The sequence below is a fragment of the Pelodiscus sinensis genome, chromosome 3 (assembly GCF_049634645.1).
Source record: "Pelodiscus sinensis isolate JC-2024 chromosome 3, ASM4963464v1, whole genome shotgun sequence".
Classification (NCBI taxonomy): domain Eukaryota; kingdom Metazoa; phylum Chordata; order Testudines; family Trionychidae; genus Pelodiscus; species Pelodiscus sinensis.
The window spans coordinates 32,856,577-32,874,603 of NC_134713.1; the positions used below are offsets into that span (position 1 = coordinate 32,856,577).

The following is an 18,027-nucleotide window of genomic DNA, read 5'->3' on the forward strand; positions in this document are numbered from 1 at the left end:
TGTCCCAATCCTTGATACTTCACGCAGCTCCCATTGGCCAAGAACGGCATTCCACAGTGAATAGGAGCTTCAAACCTTTGGATGTGCAGGTAAATAAAGTGCCAGCTGCCTGTCAGGGGCTAACGCTGATGAAATGTGCCTGGTGAATATTCAGACTCTGCATCTAAGGTATGAAAAGACAAATGGCACTGGAACTAAAGTCCTATACTGATGGTCAGTTCAGCCACAATGAAGTCTTTGCAGGACTGGGGCCATTGTACATTGTAGAATACTCTACAAGCATTTACCTGCTTTTATTTCCCTTTCTCCTTCTCCTGTAACCTTAGCAAAATTTAAACACTGTAAAGTCAATTCCTTCATGCTTCGTGTAAATTCACTGTATCTGGTGGAGCTGAGAAAAGCCAGGTAATACCCATTTTGTTTGTTGAATGCTGGATATGGAAGACTTGCATACCAGACGAAGATGATGAGCTCACTAGGGGCATGTCTACACAGCAGGGCAAAATTAAGATATGCAACTTCAGCTACATCAATTGCGTAGCTTAAGTAAAAATAGCTTAACTCGGCTTTTGGCACTGTCTACACAGCAGAAGTCAAGGAAAAACACTCTTCCTTTGACTTCCCTCACTCCTCATGAATCAGAGTACGAAGTCCTCCATCTCACATTTTTTCAAAATAAATGGCTTGCTGTGTAGATGTGCATTTTGTTATTTCGAAATAATGTCAGTTATTCTGAAATAATGCTGCTGTGGAGACATACTGTAGGTGTGAACCTTGACATGTATTCATAAACCATGTTTGCTTTTTCGTTGTTCTTTTCGGTGAAGAACAGTATGTAGAGTAGATTAGCAGAGGTGAAAACTCTAGAAGCTGTTATCCTAGCCAATAAGCCACTCAGCCAGGCTTTTAGAAACATCTACACAGAGGAGGAAACTGCAGTGCAGACTTCAGACTTGAGGTCAAAGCTGTATAGTTAGAGACATCATTTCCTGATATTAAGGGCTCCAAATCATTAATCTTTTAACACATAATATCAATAACTGTAATGAAAATCTCTGGTAGGGTGTAAAAAGTCCTTTGAATCTTAATGTGCCACCTGCCATCTGAAGAATAATGCAGTATAGACAGCTGCTGAGTTGGAGAAGAACGAAGGGTCAAATGAAGAAAATGAAGAGGTGGCTCAAAGCTGAAACCTTGATTTCTCTTTGTAGGTGAAATTCATCCCCGTTCAGAAGGTCAGCACAAACCTCTGCCCTATGTAAATCCCATTTAAAATAAGAAAATAGGGTGTGAGTGGGATTAATGTAGTGTATAGGCTTTTTTCCTGGCCTTTAAGTAAGGGGATGAATTTCATCCTTTGCAGGTAATGGAAGGAGAACTGGGAAGTTTATCCTCAAAAGTAGAATTGTTTATCTTTGTCTTAGAGAACCTTTTTTTCCTGTCTCATTTTTAAGGAGCTCTTCCTGAAGGAACTAAGGGTATGTCTACACTACCCCGCTAGTTCGAACTAGCGGGGGTAATGTAGTCATCCGCACTTGCAAATGAAGCCCGGGATTTGAATTTCCCAGGCTTCATTTGCATGAAGCCGGCCGGCACCATTTTTAAATGCCTGCTAGTTCGGACTCTGTGCCGCGCGGCTACACGTGGCACGGACTAGCTAGTTCGGATTAGGGTTCTAATCCGAACTAGCTATACACCTTGTTCCACGAGGTTTACAGCTAGTTCGGATTAGAAGCCTAATCCGAACTAGCTAGTCCATGCCACGTGTAGCCGCGCAGCACGGAGTCCGAACTAGCCGGCATTTAAAAATGGCGCTGGCCGTCTTCATGCAAATGAAGCCCGGGAAATTCAAATCCTGGGCTTCATTTGCAAGTGCGGATGACTACATTACCCCCGCTAGTTCGAACTAGCAGGGTAGTGTAGACATACCCTAATAGCTGAGATTTCAGCTCTCCTTAGACTTTTGTGAGACCTCCAAAGTGTGCTGAAATATTAATTTTTTTTGCCCTTAGTTTCCAACCATGCATCATCGGAGAAGTGTCACAATACATAAAAAGGGCCTTCTCTTGGTATTTTGAGCTGAAAGAGGCATTGCTAGTGACCACACCAATAAGTCTGCTTTCATATGTTTTTTAGTCCAATTTGGTGGATTGAAGAGGTTTGGACAGTTATCCTGAAAGTTTGGCTGCTTGTATGCAAATTAGGTGCTTCACCATGAGGCGAGGTCACAGAAGACTCCTCGTGGTGCCTCCCGGAGTGCTAGCAAGGCCACCTCCACTTGCCTTCCTGCTCTCTGGGGCTCCTCACCACCCTGTCCTGTTGGGCCAGCTCCCTGGTCTCCCCAGCCAAGACACCAAGCTGAGATCAATGCCACCCTTAGAGAAGCAGTACAGACACTGAACCTCTTTATGTCCAAGGAGAGTTTGAGGCCCCAGCCTCCTGGGATACCACTCCCCAAATGGGATCACAACCTCCAATGAATTATTTGGGTAAGCTCCCTTTAACAGGAGAAATGTACATACTGATTGCTCCCCCAGGTAATAATTATTTACACTGGGCTTGATAGTAAGTAAAAGTGATTTTATTAAGTACAAGCAATAGGATTTAAGTGGCTATAAGTGAGAACAGACACAGCGAAGTAGATTACAAACTCAAAATAACAGAAAATGCTTAGCTACTTCTACACTAAAACTCCAGTACAAACTTATTACAAACGTACTACAAACTCCCCAAAACTGTTTCTTTCCTGGCCAAGCCTTTCAAAACCAGGGCTGTTCCTCACACTGGGGTCTTTGGTTCCTTCCTTCGGGAATCAGACTCCTACTTTCCTATTGTTTTTAAAGATTCCCTTTTTGCATGGGAAATAGCCTGACCAGTTGGGTTGGCCATGTTAACTCCCCAAACTAACCACTACTAAGACTTAAAGGACAAAAGAGATTGTTTAACAGTCTGTCATCAAGACATTGAGGGTAACAGCCTAATTTTGCACACAAGAATGATACATACACCAAAATAAGATAAACAGATCCAGCAGATTAAGACATGAAGATTGATAGGTTATATGAAGTAACTTGCTCAAAGCACCTTCGAGTTATGCACATTTATGTCTATAAGTCCATTTCACAAAGCATGGGGGCTGAACATCACACCAACCACATGCTTAAAACATAAAATTCACCCATCACTTGTAGATGTTAGTACTAATTCCCTTATGGTACTAACAATGTACCATAAAAGGCACCTATTTGGACTTGTATTTTGGCATTTGAATATTGCTACTTTGGAGAGGATTTTCAAAGGCCCTGGTTGCCATTGAAAATCCCCCTTTTGTGCCCTCTATTACAGGTTTCATGAGGCTATTTTCTAACACAGTATTGATGATAAAGGAGTGGGTTAAAAGGATAACAATGGCAGTGTTAAAACATGAACTTGAGTTATTTTGCCTGCACACTGAAGATGCTTTTCTGAACTCTCTTAATGTTGTAATGTGTTTCCTTACCCCAGCGGCATAAAGTTGCATGTATTGTTAATTCTCGTTTCATAACTTTCATTTAGATTAGTGCTTATGTGTCCCCAAAGTGGTATCAGTTGCCTGAAATCTTGATTCTTCAGTGTTATGTAGCTTGCATAAATGTCAGCTGGTCCAGGGGAATGCTTTTAAAAGAAACAGAGCTGATCTGACAGTCCTCAAAGGGAAGCCTGGGAGAATCGTCTCTGCACCTGGGTTTGTTATATACACTGAGCAACAGGAAGAGTGCTCTGAATGCTGTCACTCGAGCAGTGAAAAGGGACAGGCAGCCATGTCAAAAATGACAATGCTTCTTTTGCTAGTCTTGCAAAAGATGTCTGCAGTGATGTGACTGCAGCTGACATCAAACAACATAAGTGGCTGGTTTCTGCAGTAGATTGAAATTCATCCAGTTCCCTGTGTTCACTGTGATGACTTTCAATGCTAATTCTCAGTGAGTGAGGCATGAAATATATTCACAGGCTATACTCAGTTAGGACACTTTAAAGTTATTTGTGGTACCTGTGAGGAAAACATCTGTGCCTCTTTCTTTTAAGCAATTTTTTTCTGTGTTTCAATTATGCAGTCAAAGAAACACTGGGAAAAAGAGAGAACAAGTTTGCTGATCTAGTTCTTTTTCTTTTTTTGATAATATGAGTACCTGGTTGTGTGTGTTAGCAGAGGGAAACATAAGATAGAGGCACACTTTCATCTTCTCCTACAAGGAAGAAATGAGCTGAAGTGATTCAAATGAGGTGGTTTTGAAAGCAATTCCCAAAGCTCACCACTTTCACTGAGCAAAATGGGGAGTCGTAAATTTTCATTGGGAAATATAAATAATGGGAATTTGTGTACACAATTAAAAAGGTCTAAACAGAAATAGTTACATATGGATGTGCACAACAACACAGGGTATATAGAGTGTTCGCACAACACATCCCCGGCAATGATTATGTGACTGTCAACAATTGTATTTGGCATTGATTTTTCACTTTTGCTGACTTTGACCTTTAGCCTGTGTTATTTCTAGAGCTCTTCAGAAGAAAACAGTTGATCGAAAGCTTGGGGAAGCTTTTCAGTAGCATCTTCACATGTATGAAAGAGCAGAGAAATCTTGTGAATAGATAGACCCTGAAGACTTCACTGGATAGGTCATTGGGAGACATAACTGGATTCTTTATTCACATGCAATGGCATAAAGAAGGAGTAATTACACTGAGGTCAGAGGAGTTGCATTGGGGTAAGTGAGTGAAGGAATAGGTCCAGATGCAATATCCTTTCCTTTTCTTCCAGCAACTGATGGTAGGCCATATCTCTCCATAACAAAATTTTTCTCTTATCTTTTGCTATTGCAAAAGTGATGTCCAATGTCTCCATTTTATAAACTTATATTTCCCCATTTTTTAGTCTGTCCCCAGGGAAACTGACTGCTTCGCCAGGCACCATGCAAGTTTGGGAGAGCTCGTTTCACACTCCTGGAAGGGGAAGAGCCTCAGGCAGAAGAGGCAGAATTGGGGACAGTTGCCCAGCTGCCCGGACCATGGCACGCCTCCTCCCACACCTCAGCCCTGGACAAAGTGCTGCATGGTGCTCCAGCAGCAATTTACAGGAGCCAGGGTTCTAGGCACTGCCTTAGTTGCAGCAGCTGGAAGCCCCACGCCCTTTTGAATTGCTGGGCTCCAGAGCTGTGTTGATAGACACTATGGCACATAAGAGCCTAAGGGACAGATTTAAAGGTATGTAGGCATAAAAATATGCAAATAGGTGCCCAGTGGGACTTTCAAAATTACGTAAGTGACTAACTCCTTTAAATATTTTGGCTCTAAATCACCTTTGAAAATGGGTCAAGTATCAGAGGGGTAGCCGTGATAGACTAAGGTGCCACAGGACTCCTCGCCGCTTTTGAAAATGGGGTTTACATTGAAGGAACTCTGATTTCACTTATCTTCTCTGCCCAGGTATGTTTGCTGGTAATGCCTAATTGTTATTGATCTCTGATAAAGCAGCAGTAGTTACAAGTTCTCTATTTCTTTACCCCCCACTATTTCTTACTCCAGATAGCTGTATAATATAATAACCCTGAAAGACAAATCAAAGATTAGATTTTCTTTTTTCTGCGAAATGCCAGGAAGTATGGAAGGAAATACAGATTAATTTAAATGAAGCTCTAGATTCTATGTGACCCACTACTCTATCTGTTTGTCCATTATATATCTTCAGTGTTCAATAAAACAGAATAAACACTTTTATTTTATTAATTATTAATTTGCCTTTTTACATTTTTAAGGATGGCTGTAGGAATGAAAACAATGGTGGAAGAATACATCCAAAGACATGGTAGTAAATGAAGTAAGATTTCCTTGATTTCCAGAGAAAGCTCTTTTGGCTTTATGCTACCACTTCATCTAATTATAGCTGGGTTTTTTTAAAGTAATATACTATAGAAGGAAGAACAAACAGCTTGGTTCCTTGAAAGAAATTTCTTTGTAACTGAAAGCACCAAGTCGTTTTTTTTTCTCCCTCGTCTTTGTTTACTGGCAAAGGTGAAGCACTAACTCAACATGCGGATACAGACGTGATAATTTACTTGTCAGTTATGTAGTAGAAAAATCACTTTTAATGATAATTGTTGTATTAGGGATTTTTAACAAATCATGAAACTGTCTGACTATTCCTTTTCAACAGTGCACTCTGCTGTTGTTCGCTCTTGGTTCCTATCACCATATATGCATTTGTGCACCCACCGGAATCAGAAGAGGATCTTTTGTGTTTCATCTGTTAGTATAAATGCTATTTGTGATCCCATGTCTTGTGCTCTCTACCCACTTAGGGCATATCTAAACTATGAGATAAGGTCAAATCTAATATGGTCGATTTCTTACCACTCAGAGAGTGAGTCACTGTGAGCAGCTTTGCATTCTGGGCTATGCTCACAGTGCCCACTGTGATGAAAACTGTGCAGCAGATGGTTAGAGGGGCTCATGTTGCCAGTGTCCCATAAGGCACTCGCCTATTCCCTCCCACCCTTGCATGAGATAAAAGGGAGGCAGTGTTCTTGCACCTTATTGTGCCCCAGTTGCCCGCTCAGATGTCCTAGCAGCACTGGGCCCGCTGTGCAGCAAAGCATTGTGATGCTGATCTGTGTTGTGGCGTGCCTAATGGCACACTATTTGGAGAGTGTATGCATATCGCCCCACCAGGAAGAGGACAAGGACAAAGCTCAGTGTTGCATGGAGAGGCACTGCTTATGCTAGCACAGTGCCAGTCAATATACTGGACACAATGCAACTCCAGTTCTGTTGCCATGAGACAAGCTCGGACTGGTGGGACTGCATTGAGATACACATGTGGGACGATCAGCACTGGCTACAGAACTTCCAAATGTGGAAGTCCACGTTCCTGGAACTTTGAGAAAGGCTATCCCCTTCTCTGAGGTGCAAGAATACCTGAATGAGACCTGCTCTGACTATGGAGAAGCATGTGGCAATTGCCCTATGGACGCTTGCAATGCCAGACAGCTGCTGGTCAGTGGTGAATCAGTTTGGAGTGGAGAAATCTACAGTGAGGGCTGTTGTTATACAAGCAGCCAAGAAGATCAATAACATCTTGCTGTGGAGGGTTGTGACTCTGAGAAACGTGGACTCCATAATGGATGGCTTTGCCACAATGGGCTTCCGTAACTTCAGTGGGGCCATGGACAGAATGCATATCCCCGTTCTAGCCCCTGTACACCTTGCCTTGGAGTACATCAACTGCAAGGAGTACTTCTCCAAGTCACTGCAAGTGCTGGTGGATCACAAGTGGTGGACCGTTTCACTGACATTCACATGGATGGTTGGGAAAGGTGCACGACACCTGCATCTTTTGGAACTCTTGCCTTTTCTGAAATATGCAAACTGGAACTTTTTTCTTAGAAGGGAAAATTACCATCGGAGATGTGGAAATGCCAATTGTGATCCTTAGCAACCCAGTCTACCTCTTGCTCCCATAGCGTATGAAGCCATACATGGGCAGTCTGGACCCCAGCAAGGAGGAGTTCAACAACAGGAGAAGCAGGTGCAGAATGGTGGTGGAATGTGCATTTGGACATTTAAAGGGGAGGTTCAGGAGTCTTTCTACTCAGCTGGACCTCAGCGAATGCAACATTCCCTTTGTGGTGGCAGCCTGTTGTGTGCTTCATAATCTGTGCAAGAACAAGAGGAAAACTTATTTGGCAGGGTAGGGGGTAGAAGCAGAGCACCTAGCCAGAGATTTTGAGCAGCCAGACACCAGAGTGAGCAGGAGAGCACAGCAAGGGGCAGAGGAAATCAAAGAGTTCTTAAAGGACAGTTTTATGCAGGGCTTCTTTTGTGACTGCCACATGACTCTCCTAGTTCTAGTAGTAGTCATGGGAAAGTGGAAAGAGTTTACCTGGCATTGTTTGGGTCCTTATCTCAATTTAAAAAGTGTAAATGTACATGCCTCATTTAAATCATTGCTTTGGAGTGGGGCTGGAGGAGAGGGGTTCAGTATGCAGGCTTCCTTTGGAAGAGAAGACTACCCTAGCCCTGTGTCACCACCTCTTGTGCCTTCCTCCCGCACTCATCAGGCAGAGTCTGGAATGCAGCAAACTGTGCACTTTTTCCTCATTCTCTGACCAAGAGGAACAACGAGTAATGTTCTCATATGAATCAGGTGGGAGGAGCTTCAGCCTTGGCACCTGTGGGGGGGGGGGGGGGGTAGGAGGCTTGGGACTAGGGCAGTCCTGGATGGGGATGCACACCCCAAGCCAGCCTCTGTCACCTGCCTTGTCATTCTGTCTTTTTTCTGTATGGTTTTATGAGAAGCAATCCCATTACAGGCATCCAAACTTTGACCTTCCTTTAAGTTATGATACTAGGAAGCTGTGTATTGAATTTGGTGGTCCCAGCTCTTACCTAAAGGTTCTTTAGGAGGAGTTCTTGAAGAAACAGACAAACACACAAGAAAACAGATGAACTGATAGACAAACTCTCTCAAAATTCACCCCAGGGGTGAATTTCACCCTACAGCTGTAGTTAAGCAAATAAAGCAAAACAAGATTATGATAATTCTGCCCAATACCACTGCACACAGGGTTAGCGGTGAGTTGCAATCTTGGTCATCATCCTTGACTTTCTGGCACAATTTAACTAAACAGCACATCCTCAAAGACCTTATGGCCCTAGCATGCTCTTTCATTGTAAGATCCAGCCTGGGAATGTCTGGAGAACACGTAAATTGGAAAAAGCTGTACACACAGAACCCCTACAGATTTGGGTTCTATTGTGCATTGTGGGTGCATACCCACTGAATATGTGCCTGGGATCTGTCTTCCCCTGAACTGTTAAAGTGGTTCTGATCTCTTGTGGGTCCTCGGTAATGTGGGGTGAGGGAGGGAGGAAGATTTGCAGCTAATGGAGGTGATTGTGGCAAGTACCATCTGGATTTCTTTATGAAACTTTTGAGTGCCCAGAGCAATTCACGCAGAGATACTCCCTCACATTACCCTGATTTGAAATTCTCTCTGAACATCACAAACACTGATAAATGACATTTTATCTGCATATTTAGATATTTATGGTACCCACACACTCACGGCACATCTGTACCTCTATGTTTGTAATCCCTACACAGGACTTCTATGTAGTGCTTCCCCCTGAGAAGGAAAGGTGGACTGACCAATGATTTCAGAGGTGCATGCTATCAGAAAACACAAGAGAAGTAACAGTGATACCAGGATGCATCAACTCTGTCACATGTTAGAATTTGATGCTCTAGTATCCTCAGAGAAGAAAATGCTAATTTTTCAGAATTCTTTTTTTTTCCCTTTACCCTGCCTAGGAATCAACTTTTTGTGGACTGAATTAATGAAGACAGCTAATTAATGCTGTGCTGAAAGTTTCATTCTTATTCATATGTAGTTAACTGGTAGAATCCTGGACAATCTCAAGATAGGGTCTAATCTTCCTTTATTTGTGTAATTCTTCTGTTATGTGGTCAATGACAGCAGTAAAGACCAGTTTCCATCTACCAAAGGTCCCTCTTGAAACTAAACTGCTCCCCACCACTCTGAAATCTGGGAAACTGAATGCAGCCTTCGATGGTGCCATTAACAGACAGAATTTCCCCACTGACAAGGATTCTGAGTATGTACAAACAAATATTTTGTAGGGGAGGGAAAGGAAACAAAGTTGTAAATGTTGGGAATCACAACAACATACTATATATGCAACTAAAGAGTAAAATACCCTTCCCCATGGTAATTTGGTAGTAATCTCACTTCTTTCCTTCTCACCCCCACCCCTAGCAGTGAGAATATTCCACAGATGATAGTCCTTTGGCTGAACCACCTCACCCATACACCAATCCCCACTCACAGTTTGGATCAGTGAGTAGCAGCAGTAGTGAAAATATCTCTTTGCTGTTCTCTCTCAAGTCCCAAAGAAGCAGCTTGTCTGTCCTTGTCTATTGGCACCATCATTTAACACAACTATTGATTCACCTTTATGGAAGTGCTGAGTAAGCAGGGTCTCAATAGAGGCCATTTAGTTCTGCTGCTGCCCTCTCTGTCCACTTTCACCAAACAGTCCTCAGTCTGTATTGCCTCTTCCAGGAAAGTCAGCACAGGGAGGGAGCCAAGATGACACTTAATCAAAGACCTCAATGCTTTAAAATCAACGCTACCACAGGCTTAGGCTATTTCCCCTTTTTGTGTCTCTCTGGGAACTCACTACTACCGCAAAGGTCCAAGTTCATGTACAGTTATGGTGACTCTCCATGTGTTAATGGAGGATTTGTGGGTAGGTAGCATATGTAAATAAAGCACTTTATGCCAGCACTTCCCCCTTTTGACCCAGAGAGGGTGTATTGAGCTCTTTCCCCTTTGGAGCTTTCTGGACACTGGGTTACATATTTGTGTAGATTAGACAGAAGTCAATGTGGATTTTGCATATGTTAGGACTGTAGGTGTAAATCTTCTGATGATTCCAATTAGTATTTAGGAGCTATAGGGTTAGAGTAGGCAAACTGGTATGTGAGGTTAGTTCAGAATGGTTGATGTGTGGTGGCCTGTGTCAATTTTGTACTGATTATGACAGAGTAAACCATTTGTATCAGCAATGCACTGCATTCCCTCAGGTGATGAGATCTTTTAATTGCATTTTATTATCTACTGGTAACTGGGCCATTAATGCATGTCAGCATTATAGCTGACAGGACTGTCTTGAGGGGTTTTACTGCCAGGGGCAAACTGGAAAGTGTGCACCACTCAAAGCCACTGTTACTTGCACAGTAAACAGTGAAAATAGTTGTACCTAGGACTCAATTTTAAATGATATTTTAGTGATTTATTTATGTAATGGAGGAGAGAGGCATATCATCCACCCAATGATACACAAACTGTTACAGAAGGAAACAATTGTAGCTCCCATCTGGACCAGGAAGCTTGTCTTCAGTAGCACAGTAATAGTAGGACTTGACAGATGTAGAGGAATTCAGGGTGGGCAGGAGAAATGTTTCCAACCCAGGGACATGTATTGTCTGTTAGAGCTGATAGGGAATTTATCCACAAAATATCTTAATTTCTGCTGGACAGTGCCAATTTATCAAATCCAATACATTTCATGGGAAAAAAAGTTGGTCCTCTCTCTCTCTCTTTCTCTCTCACTCTCAAAGAAAACCTACAAATTTTTCGTGAATTGAAATTCCAGTTTCCTGGCCCATCCCACTCTCTATAGCATCAAGTTTTGACTAATACATAGGGAAATTCCTTGGCTAACTTGCTCTGTACAATATAGTTACTTTGGTATAACTTTGTTGCTCAGAGGTGTGAAAATCCACCCCCCTGAACAGAGTAATTATACTGACATACCCTCTCTTACTCCTCATGGAAACATAGCTGTGAGTTTCTCCCACTGACTTAGTTTCACCAGAGATGCTACAGTGGCGCAGCTGCATCGGTGCAGCTGCGCAGATGTAAATTTATAGTTTAGATCTGCCTTAAAATTCCTGTCTATGTCATTACACCTCTCACACAGGGAGAAACCATTATCCCAGAATTACCCAGAGGCCTTAAAATATGTGATTCCCTGTCTTCTTTTTCCATTTAATCCTAATGCACTATTAATGTTGTGCATCAGGAACAACTCACAGATCTGCTATGCGGCAATTGTTCTACCACCCTTTGTCATAAATCTTGTCTAGGATTGCAGCTTTTCCTCTCTTCTCCCTACAAGCTAGCATGCCTTATCTTCACCATGCACAGCCATCTTGTGTCTAGACTACAGGGTGTTTTTTTTTTTAAAGTGACCTTTTTTAAAAAAAAGTCACCTGCGTCTAGACTGCTTCCGCATTTTTTCGAAATTAAATTGAAAGAATGTGGCAGTTTTCTTGAACATGGAAAACCTCATTTTACAAGGAATAACACCTTTTTCTGAAAGCGCTCTTTTGAAAAAAGGCATTATTAAACACGAACAGTGCTTTTTCAAAAGAGAGCATCCAGACTGCATAGGTGCTCTCATTCGAAAAAGCAGCTCTCTTTTTTGAAAAAAGAGGCTGCTATATAGATACTCTCTTTCGAAAGAGGCTTGTAGCCTAGACGTACCCCTGATGCTACCTAGAAGCCACACTAGGGCTATGTCTACACTGGTGGGTTCTTGCGCAAGAACCTGCAGAGCATCCACACAGCCAGCCCACTCTTGTGCAAGAAGATTTACAGTAAAGCATGGGAAGAGAGGGCTTCTTGTGCAAGAGCTACGCTCTTTTCTAACAAGTGTAAGAGGGCAGTGTGGACTTGCGGCTAAAACGGCCATCAGAGCTTTCTTGCGCAAGAGTCCACACTGCCATGGATGCTCTTGCACAAAAGCACATCTCTTGCACAAAAGCACATGGCAGTGTGGATGTGTTCTTGTGAAAGAGTTGCAAAATAGATGCAGTTTGGCCTTCCACATATCATTCTTCCACTCAGCATGATTCCTTGTTTTTGTTCTTCTCTCATCCCCTTAATGCTGGCTACATCACCAAAACAATGCCTCCCAAATTTGTATAAATTAGGCCAGACATCAAATTCCTATTGATTATTATGGAGAGAATTCTTAGGCCTCTGTATGTTAACTCCATGATTGACTGGATTTCCCCACAGATCTCAAAATATCCATGACAGTTGGTGGCCAGACATAGCTTTTCAGTGATTCCGCTGACCATACCCTTGACAGGCTGATTAGCTGAAACTAGTCTTTTATGCAACTTTACCTTTTCCAGGTTTTTCCATTAAAGGGATGAATAGAATTAAAATATTTTAAGCTGTGCATTTCTGGTTGGTTACACTATATTTCTGATAATATTCAAAAGCAAGAGCTGAATAATTTATTCATTAAAGAACTAATGATTTCTCCTTGAAATACACTGACCAGGGAGCTTAAGCACAATTAGGGTAACCAGATGACCCATTTTTAAAGGGACAGTCCTATATTAATATCTCCTGCAGATGTCCCGAACTTTTTCTTAAAGATGGGCAGATTGTCCTATATTATCTGTTTCCCCCATGTAAACACTGGCAGATCCGGTTGCTGGCTACATCTCTTTTTGCCAGTCACCTGCCCACCAGCGGTGAGGATGTGTGTGTGTATGCACATAGGGGCTAGTGGCTGACAATGGGGTAGGTGTGCAAAGTTGATGGCAGGGTAAAGATGTAGCGCATGGGGCCAGTCATTCCCCTTGCTGGCTTTACATCAGCAGGACTCTACCTCCCATCCTATTTCCAGTATTGACTGTGCACTGCAGCACCTGATGAGTGTGATCAAGTACCAGGCACCAGCCAGTTAAATGCAGCCTTTGCTGCCCACCCATCAAGCCTTTATGTGTTCCCTTTCTTGCTGCCCTCTTCCTGCTTTGCCCCTTCACACCCATACTGCTACTACTCCTCCACATGCCTTTCAGTGCTGTGAGAAGTGCTCAGCTCACCAACAGCCTGGCTAGCAGGCTCCTTCATTCTTCCCCTGCCTCTGGCTGGCCCAGCACTCCAGCAAAGGCCAAAACTTTGTAGCCAAGGGCTCTGGCCAGGAGGAGCTGAACCCAGCATGTGTTAAAGCCCCAAGCACCACTGGCACAGGGAAGGTGCTCTGCCTCTCAGCTAAGTTCTTGAGTGGCCATGAGGAAGCAATTTACAGCCTGTTCACACCCCATTCCCGCAGCCTCCCCAGCAGCCCACCAGGCAGGGGCTTAGCATAGAACTATAGAATCCTAGGTTGGAAGAAATCTCAGGAGGTCATTGAATCCAACTCCCTACAAAATGCAGGACCAGTCCCAACTAAATCATCCCAGCCAGGGCTTTGTCAAGCTGGGGCTTAAAAACTCCAGGGATGGAGATTCTACTACTTCTCTAGGTAACCCATTACAGTGCTTTACCACCCTTCTGGTGAAATAGTGTTTCCTCCTATTCAACCTAAACCTCCCTCACTGCAGCCTGAAAACATAGCTCCTCATTCTGTCATCTGTTGCCACTGAGAATAGCCTCTCTTCATCCTCTTTGGAACCCTCCTTCATATAGTTGAAAGTTGCTATTAAATGCCCCCCTCACTCTTCTATAGATGAAATAAGCCCAAATCACTCAGCCACTCCTCAGAAGTCATGTGCTCCAGCTCCCTAATAATATTCATTGCCCTCCATTGGACCCTTTCCAATGCGTCCACATCCTTTCTATAATGGAAGGCTGAGAACTGGATGCAATACTACAGGGCAACGTCTACACTGCCCTCTCTTGTGCAAGAAAATATGCAAATGAGGCAAAGTAGTGAATATCGCCATGCCTCATTTGCATACTTAATGAGCCACCATTTTGTGCAAAGGGCTTTTGAGCAAAAAGGAGCCATCTACATGGTTCCTCTTTGAGCAAAAACCGCCTGTTGTGCAAGAGCCTTTCTTCCTGAAAAAAGTGGCAGAACGGCTCTTGTGCAAGAGGGGGTTTTTGCACAAAAAGAAGCTGTGTAGATGGCTCCTTTTTGCAAAAGCCCCTTGCACAAAATGGTGGCTCATTAAGTATGCAAACAAGGCATGACAATATTCATTGCTTTGCTTCATTTGCATATCTTCTTGCGCAAGAGAGAGCAGTATAGATGTAGCCCAAATATGGCCTCACAAGTACCAAATAAAGGGGAATAATCACTTCCCTAGAGCTGCTGGCAATGCTCCTACTAATGGAACCCAATATGCCATTAACCTTTTTGTAAACAGGGGCACACTGTTGACTCATATCCAGCTTCTCATCCACTATAATCCCCAGGTCCATTCTGCAAAACTGCTTCTTAACTAATCAGTCCCGAGCCTGTAACGGTGCTTGGGATTCTTCCATCCCAGGTCTTGTCCTTGTTGAATCTCAACAGATTTCTTTTGGCCCAATCCTCCAATTTGTCTAGATCACTCTGGACCTTATCCCTACCCTCCAGTGTATCAACCTCTCCTCCTAATTTAGTGTCATCTGCAAACTTGCTGAAGATACAATCAACCCCCCTCATCCAGGTCATTAATAAAGATGTTGAACAAAACCGGCCCTAAAACCAAACCTTAGGGCACTCCACTTCATACCGACTGCCAACCAGACATTAAGCCATTGATCATTAGCCAATGAACCTGATGATCTAGCCAGGTTTTTATCCACAATACAGTCCATTTATCCATTCCATACTTCCTTAACTTGCTGTCAAGAATACTGTGGGAGTCCATATCAAAAGCTTTGCTAAAGTCAAAGTACAGCATATCTACCACCTTCCTCACATCCACAAAGCCAGTTACCTAGTCTTGGAAGGCATTCAGATTGGTCAGACATGACTTGCCCTTGCGAATCCATTTTAACTATTCCTGATCTCTTTCCTCTCTTCCAAGTTCTTCAAAATAGATTCCTTGAGGATCCCATCCATGATTTTTCCAGGGACTGAGGTGAGGCTGACTTGTCTGTAGTTCCCTGGGTTGAACTTTTTCCCTTTCTTAAAGATGGGCACTACATTTGTCTTTTTCCAATCATGCACAACCTCCCCCAATCTCCATGAGTTTTCAAAGATAATGACCACTAGCTCAGCAATCACATCAGCCAACTCCTTCAGCACCCTTGGATGCATTAGATTTGGCCCCATGAATTTGCATTGGTCAAGCTTCTCTAAATAGGTCTTAACATGTTCTTTCTCCACTGAGGACTGCCCATACTGTTAAAGATAAGAAGGTAAATAAAAAGAATCCAATTATGCAGAATTTCTTTTTTAACAGGAGCTCAGTCAACTTGATGTTAATTTGAACATTTGTACCGCATAGTCCTGATTGCTACTGAACTCACTTGAACACAAGGAAATATGGTCACCCTAAACACAAGTGTAAAATTGAGCTTATCAATTAAAATAAAAAAATTGAACAATTAATAGTCACTATTGATATGGATATAATATCACTGATTGCTACTGATTTTACACACAATCTTCTGCTATTAGCAAAAAAATTGCTAAATCAGAGGAAATATGTCATGTATGAAAATATATCATGGAAAAAAGAGCCAAAATGTACATAAACATAGTGATAGCTTGTGCAGTGTGATAATATGCTGGGGCAGAAAGGTTCTGAACAGAAATTAGACTATTTACTATAGCTAAGGGCAAATCAGAATGCCTGTTCTGTGAGAAATTTTGATATGATGCCTGCAAGTCACCAGGGCCTGATGAAATGCATCCTAGAATACTCAAGAAGCTCATAGAGGATCTAGCTCTGAGCCTCTAGCTATCATCTCTGGAGAATTATGGGAGACAGGAATCATGATTCCAGAAAACTGGAAAAGAGCAAATATAGTGCCCATTTATAAAAAGGGAAATAAGAACAACCCAGGAAACAGACCAGTTAGTTTAACTTCTGTGCCAGGGAAGATAATGGAACAAGTAATTAAGGAAATCATCTGTAAACACTTGGAAGGTGGCAAGGTGATAGGGAACAGCCAGCATGGATTTGTAAAGAATAAATCATGTCAAACCAATCTGATAGCTTTCTTTGATAGGATAACGAGTCCTGTGGATAAGGGAGAAGCGGTGGATGTGGTATACCTAGACTTTACTAAGGCATTTAATACGGTCTCGCATGATATTCTTATCAATAAACTAGGCAAATACAACTTAGATGGGGCTACTATAAGGTGGGTGCATAACTGGCTGGATAACCGTACTCAGAGAGTAGTTATTAATGGTTCACAATCCTGCTGGAAAGGTATAACACGTGGGGTTCTGCAGGGCTTTGTTTTGGGACCAGCTCTGTTCAATATCTTCATCAATGATTTAGATATTGGCATAGAAAGTACGCTTATTAAGTTTGCAGATGATACTAAGCTGGGAGTGCTTGCGACTGCTCTGGAGGATAGGATTATAATTCAAAATGATCTGGACAAATTGGAGAAATGGTCTGAGGTAAACAGGATGAAGTTTAATGAAGACAAATGCAAAGTGCTCCACTTAGGAAGGAACAATCAGAACAACATACAGAATGGGAAGCGACTGTCTAGGAAGGAGTACGGCAGAATGGGATATAGGAATTATAGTGGACCACAAGCTGAGGATGAGTCAGCAGTGTGATGCTTTTTCAAAAAAAGCAAACCGGATTCTGGGATGCATTAACAGGTGTGTTGTGAGCAAGACATGAGAAGTCATTCTTCCTCTCTACTCTGCACTGGTTAGGCCTCAGTTGGAGTATTGTGTCCAGTTCTGGGCACCGCATTTCAAGAAAGATGTGGAGAAATTGGAGAGGATCCAGAGAAGAGCAACAAGAATGATTAAAGGTCTAGAGAACATGACCTATGAAGAAAGGTTAAAATAAATGGGGTTGTTTAGTTTAGAAAAGAGAAGACTGAGGGGACATGATAGCCATTTCCAGATATCTAAAAGAGTGTCATAAGGAGGAGGGAGAAAACTTGTTCATCTTGGCCTCTGAGGATAGAACAAGAAGCAATCAGCTTAAACTGCAGCAAGGGAGGTTTAGGTTGGACATTAGGAAAAAGTTCCTAACTGTCAGGTTAGTTAAACACTGGAATAAATTGCCCAGGGAGGTTATGGAATCCCCATCTCTGGAGATATTTAAGATTAGGTTACATAAATGTCTATCAGGGATGGTCTAGACAGTGTTTGGTTCTGCCATGAGGGCAGGGGACTGGACTCGATGACCTCTCGGGGTCCCTTCCTGTCCTAGTATTCTATGAGTCTATGAAAAGGCATTTCCAAGCCAAGAACTATTGCTAAACTGCTGCTAGAAAACCATAAGCTGCCGTTGAGAAACTGCTGGGCCCTTGCCCAAGCAGAGATCCACAGAGACTATTGCTAGGCTTCATTATGCCCAGATTAGAGACTGTTGATGTGCCCAGAAATAACTGAGGTTGGCATGCAATGAAGGTAGTGTTAATGACCACCAACTTTGTTGCCCCTTTGTTGTGCGGGTAAGTGCTTGCAGGGGAAGAGGGCTAGCAAAGAGATTATTATGGGATCTGAGAGGAGACAGAGTGGTTT

At 42.6% G+C, this 18,027-nt stretch overlaps 1 long non-coding RNA gene across 1 annotated transcript; it reads left to right on the forward strand.

The window, feature by feature from the left end:
• The first annotated feature begins 2,300 nt into the window (after positions 1-2,300).
• LOC142827579 (uncharacterized) lies at positions 2,301-5,237 on the forward strand. The gene is made up of 3 exons (XR_012902255.1): positions 2,301-2,489; positions 4,539-4,748; positions 4,916-5,237. It is a non-coding gene; the product is annotated as an uncharacterized LOC142827579 (long non-coding RNA).
• Positions 5,238-18,027: the final 12,790 nt, after the last annotated feature.